Consider the following 6270-nt stretch of genomic DNA (forward strand, 5'->3'; position numbering starts at 1 on the left):
GTTTTAATGTAACATATATCATAAAATAATAAATCAAGCCTTCTGAAACATGGAGTCAGATGTTCGTCTCTTCCCTCATCCAAGAACCCCTGTGAACACCATCACAGGTCAGGTTCCACATCCCACCTTTAAACCTGTGCTTTCTGCTTTTCTCTGTGACAGCCAGAACCATATGTTCCTGAGTGGTGAAGAACACTGGAACAAGCTTGGATGTGATGCCAGAAAGGCGACTGCCATCACTGCCTCCCTGTAATACCTACCAAAATGAATGATACTCTTAAAACTCCTGCTATTCTTGAATTGCATCTCAGCTAGAAGCTCTTCAGGAGCTTCACAAACTGATATGATTTTTCAATACCTCACAGAAAATGTTACTGTACTATTCATGGAAAAATATTTTAGGAATTTTTATTTTATCTTTCAGCTGTCTACCTAATATCTACCCTAATATCAGAAAGGCTCAATTTTGTTCTGGTTTTGGCACTGATGGCCATGTCTAATAAGCTGGTGTACTGTAATTTGTATTTTTTTTCCCCACTGGCACAGTTGGGGGATATAATTTCAAATTTGAAATGGATTCCTCCCAGCTGCCATGAAACCATTTATACTTGAAAGAACAGCAAGATTTTCCAAATTGCTTGGAACTTGTTCAGGTGGTTGGCAGAGAGATGTCGCTGCAGGTAGCAAACCCATTCTACTCAATACAAAGGCCAGGCCTCTACATTTATTAGTTTTATGCTTCATAATAAAATTATAATCCACAGAGATGCTGAGCTAGAGAAGTAAATAAACCTTCCCATGGCTGTTCAGGCTTCTCTGTGGATTGCATCCAAGGACCCTTGGATCCCACTCAAGACCTTACCTCAGATGTTTATGCATAGGCATTTCGATGGCACTCAACACTCTAGTATCATAGTCCTTTGAGAACATAATGAGAGAGGCTTTACAACATGCTTCAAAATAAAAGAAGGGTCATTACACCTTTTTACATGTAGAAATATTGAGTCCAAGTACTAAAAAGAGTACTCAAAAGTGCAAGGACCTCTTTGCTTAGTCACCTGAGAAATGTAATTTATGATTGATCTAAAGGAGAAAGGTAATTAATTGGGGAGGTTTGGGGGGTATTTGGGGGAGGGCTGGAAATTAGCTTTCAATTTATTACAGGAGTCCAATTGTCTTGGAGCCTGGATAGAGCATTGCCAGGGTACACACTGATCCACACACAGGGCACTGAAGTGCCCAGAGCAGCAAACATCACACAGCTCCCCTCCTGCAACCCCAGAGCAGCCCCATCTGGGGCCACAGTGCAGACATGACTGTGACCATAAAAGATGTGTGACAGGGCCAAAGAGGAAACTGCATTAATGTCCAGGGTTTAACCAGAGCAGTGTGTGCCAAAGGACAGTCTCACAGGACATGTCATATTGTCTGAATTTCTGCAGCACTCAGGCAGGAGCTGATTGCACTATGAAACTCTGCTTTGCAGAGGATCATTAAGAGACTGGAGCTCATCTTATTTTACCCTTCTTAGGTATTATGAAAATTTTTATTCAATTCTTTCATTAGTTATATCAACAAACTCCAGCTAATTTAAAACCCAGACGTGGAGTACCCTTGACCTGAATTTATTCTTATTGTCAAAATCCATCTATAAGTGTGCCTTAACTGTACAACCACTGCTTGTTTATGGGTTTCTTATTTATTGCTTTTTGAAGGAGTCAGAAAGAGTTAGATAGTGGCCAGGATTAAATATCTCTATAGTTGTAAATCTTAAGTTGCAATAAAAATCTATGCTTAATATAAATTATTTGAAACATATGTATTGTTCTCTTTTTTTCCTGATTTTAACTCTGTCTAGTATAAATCTCACAGGATCATTTCATTTTGTGCTTAATTTTTTCTTAATCTTTCCAGATGTTAAGAATACTAAAGTTTAATTGAGAAGCTAAGTGTGAAAGAATAGTGCATTACCCACAGGTTTTTTAATTATGAAAATTGAAGGACATGTCCAAGGTCATGTAAAACAAGAAGAACTTGAAACAGTTCATCAGACTTACCTTTTACAGTCTATCTATCACAAGCCTGCTCTGCTATATGTTGTACTCAGCCTTAATTGCAGAATAGGAAGCAGTATCATATTATTTTTAAGCAGATAACCAAAGGCCGCTGCTTGATTAAAATATAAAAAAGGAAACATTCTTGTATGTGCATTTGTTTTCAATACAGAAGGAGAACAAAAATTTAAACCTGAGACTTTTATGACAAACACAAGAACTTTTCAAAAGCTTCTCCGGGTCAATGAACCTAAAATATTTCATGTTTGTTTTGAGTATAGCCGAAGACTTGAAAGCCCCTCTGCACATTACTTTTCTGTCATCCCTTCTACATCTGTCTCTCACCATATACTTATCTATTGGAGTTTTTATGTTGTCTCTGTTTCTAGGTTAAACAGAGCAGAAGTGAAGGAATAGTCTGAGAGTTTCTTAGCTGCTAAATTTGTGAATAGTTCAGGAGGTGACTTAGATTTAGTATACTCTGGTGAAAAATAAAAGAAAAAGAAATCACACATACTATGAAGCTCCTAAAAAAAAGAGGACCTGGACAACATAGGAGGTCAGCATAGAGTTAACAACTGAAAATAATCTTCTGTCTCTGAACTTGCAGTTGATACAGCATATTACTTGTCTGTCACTGTAAAAAAAATATTTTCACTTTCAATTGTTACCCCTCTCTTGCAATACACAGCGGCACAAACAAGGAACAGACCATGCTAAAGTGGCTTCCAAGCTGACTCCTGAGTCTTTTGTCTCTTTATCCGTGAATTAATGAATCTATTTATTTATTATTTTCTCAAGAAGGTCATTTTTGGTACAAGCTTTTAGCTTAAAAAAAAAAAATAAACTACCAAAAAATGAATTTAAAGCATCCCAAAAATGAGAATTAGTAATCACTCTAGAAAAGATATTTTAGATATTTTAGACCAAAGAGCTGTGGTTTTGGTTGTGTTTTGTTTTTGGGTTTTTTTATCAATTGTATAACAAATACTTTTCCTTTTAAGAAAAAAAACTTCCTGGCAGAAGAAACATGTTGGCATGTGTGAGTTTCAATATTGATTATTTTAAGGCCCTTTTTGTTTACCTAGTAACTTATGAAGTATTCTTATAGAACTGCTCACAAGTAACTGGAGAAGTCAGTGTGAATAGGTGAAAAAAATGTCAGGCTGTTATGCCCTGACTGACCCACAAAAGGGAACATTTATTTATGCAAATGAAATTAAAATGAAAGCGGACACAAGAGATAACGTTACATTACAAAATTATGATGTTATATTTTTTCTGATGATTGTAATGCAGAATAAACAAACTCATGACTTCAAGAAATAACAGCTGGCCACCACAGCATCTTTGTGTTTTAAGTATTAGGTCTAACAATTTAATTTATGTCAGTGTTTAGCTACTTCAAAACAGGAAAGGACTTTGCTCACTCAGTAATGGCTTTTGAAAAGGTACAAAGTAAATACAATTAAAGTAGGGAAACACTGTATTTTTTTCTTAAGGAAATTGACTTTTTTTTTTCATTAGAAACCCATGAGAAGAATCTAGGAGTCAGCATTTAATCCTTAAACACTACATGACCATGGAACCATGTTATGATTTATGTAAATGTACTGTGCTGAGGTGAGTCTCTGTGTACCTTAACACTTTGCCATGCATATCTGAAAACACAGGATTTTCAGATATCTAAAAGCCCAAGGCCCTTTATTTGAAAAAATAATGATTACAGTGAAGCAGCACAGGCATTTGTTGAGAGAATCTGGCTTAATTGCCACAAAAGATTAAATGAAACCTATGTATAACGAAGAGCAAGAAAGAATCCCAGATGAACTAATTTTCCTCTGAGAAGGTGTTTATAGAGCCTGCCTAAAGGGCAGGAACAGGTAGCAAAGCTTACTAAAATTCTCCAGTGTAAGCAAAAGGGAGATGCTGCTTGATGATATTGTCAGACCATAAAAGGCTGGTACATGGATCACTGTAAACTGAGACAGAGCACACCTAAGAGTCATTCTGGGCATCACTCTTTGGTGGAGGTCCCAGTGGACAAAGTCTCACTACAAAGCTCAAGGTTTCATACCAGCAGTTGTAGAATTGGTGTAACTGCAACATCAGCTGAACTATTATAATCAGTTCAGAGTTAGTCTGAACAGTCTCATATAAGAAATCCCGTTTAACTTTGAAATAGTTTTGATAATGATTAAGAAAAAAGTAAAAAACACCCACCAACAAGTCAAATCCTTTTGTGGCATCTATGAAGACTTGCACGGTCCACAAGAGGAATTAATAAAAAATTACTTGGGGTGTTACTAAAATCAGTTTCAAAGCATTTTTTAAAAATTACATTTTAAAAAAATTAGTTTTACAGTAAATTTATACAAGTAATCTCAGCTAACTTTAGGGTCCTATAAAATGTATTTTAGACACTGAGGTAGTAATTTGCATTTTGTTTGTGGTGAAATGGTAAGAAGAATGGTCAAGATTCATCAAGGGAAATTTAGGTTGGATATTAGGATAAATTTTTTACAGTAACAGCGATAAAGTTCTGGAATGGTCTGCCCAGGGAGGCCATAGAGTCACCATCCCTGCATGTGTTTAAGAAAAGACTGGATGCTGCACTCAGTGCCATGGTTTATTTGAGGTGTTAGGGCTGGGTTGGACTCGATGATCTTTAAGGTCTCTTCCAACCTAGTCATTCTGTGAGTTCTGTGAAACAGCCACTTTCAATATGCAATTAATTTAGCTTCTTTTAGATGTCTGCTTCAGGATGCAAGTAATTATCCTAGTGATACTGATTAGAACTCTGCTGATTACAACAGACACTTAGAATGATTAGCCAGAGATTAAGATATGTAACAAGCCTTATGAGAAGGCAAAAGAAGGATTTTGAATCTAACTCAGAATGACTCAAATTCAAATTTGATGCATGGAAGAAAACTCTGACTCTTCCCCATCTGATTGGGACCACATGTCCATGTGCTGCTTGGGCAGGAGTGGAGCAGTTGTGGCTGCAAGGGGCTGTGGGACAAACTGGGCTAAGGCCCTAAGTCAGGTGGTTTAAGCTCTGTGTGGGAGCTGCCATTCCTTGCAGTGAATGTGGCAATTGGACTCTGCCCTTGAACAACTTTTTGTGCCAGTACATTGTTGGTTAAAAACGAGTGGCTGCTGCCATTCATTCATTTTCAGGACTGTTCTGGAAAGACAGGTGTCTGATAAGGAAGGCCGGAGCCTCCCTTGAAAAGGAGAATGTGAATCCCCTCCCTCCAAATTATTATAATTTTGAAATTAGGGAGCTCTCAGGCAAAGATATGGGAATAGGAATGACAGTTCTTTATTACAGAGAAAGTAAAAATAAAATAAAAATGAAGCAATACAGAAAGCCACTGACAGAGTCAGAATATGACCTGACACCCTGTGGGTCAGGGTGTTGGCAGCAGTCCCATTAAATGGTGGCTGCAGCCCTCCTGCAGTGACAGGTGTGGTTCTGTTGGAGCAGGGATCCTGTAGAAGGGTGGAGTTTTGTTTTGAAAGTCCAGTGGTGGTGTAGATGGGCCTGGTCTTCCTCTCTGAATCCAGTGGAGAAGAAAGCTGCTCCTCTGGGAATCCAGTGGGAAAAAGCTGCCTGTGGTGTTCCAAATCTCAGATTATATCCAGGTAGGAATGCTGGGCTCCTCCCCTGGGTGGAGCATCTGACAAAGGGATGATGTAATTTTATCAGCCATGCAGTGACACACAATGGCCCATAACAGAAGATATTTTCTGGAGGGGGGATTGGTTGTGGAAGAGATAAAGAACACTGCCCAATTAGCGTAAGATAACTGCCCCACCTCTAACACAAGGCAATACACACCCCCAGCCACATCTTATAACCTAAGAACACATTCACAGATCCCAACCCAACACCATTTCTCACTCATGGGATACTTTTCAGATTTTAGAAATTAGTTTACTAGTAGTACAGAATGCCTACAAGTTAGACACATCTAAATTATTTTTCAGGTTTGTCCCAGAGTTCTAGGTCTAGTAATGTCATCTAAATATATATCAACACAGAGATGTAACATTTTTAGAGATGGATATTTGCTCAATAAACAAATCTGCAGAATCAAAGTTTAGGATATGAAAGTCAGATCCTACTGAAAATTAAACTACTTCACCTTGGCCAGACTTTGCTCTCAGCCTACAACATGCAGATATGACAAATTTGGTTTTTTTTTTA

The sequence above is a fragment of the Agelaius tricolor genome, unplaced genomic scaffold (assembly GCF_023055355.1).
Source record: "Agelaius tricolor isolate 1412-34295 unplaced genomic scaffold, bAgeTri1.0.p SCAF_47, whole genome shotgun sequence".
NCBI lineage: Eukaryota > Metazoa > Chordata > Aves > Passeriformes > Icteridae > Agelaius > Agelaius tricolor.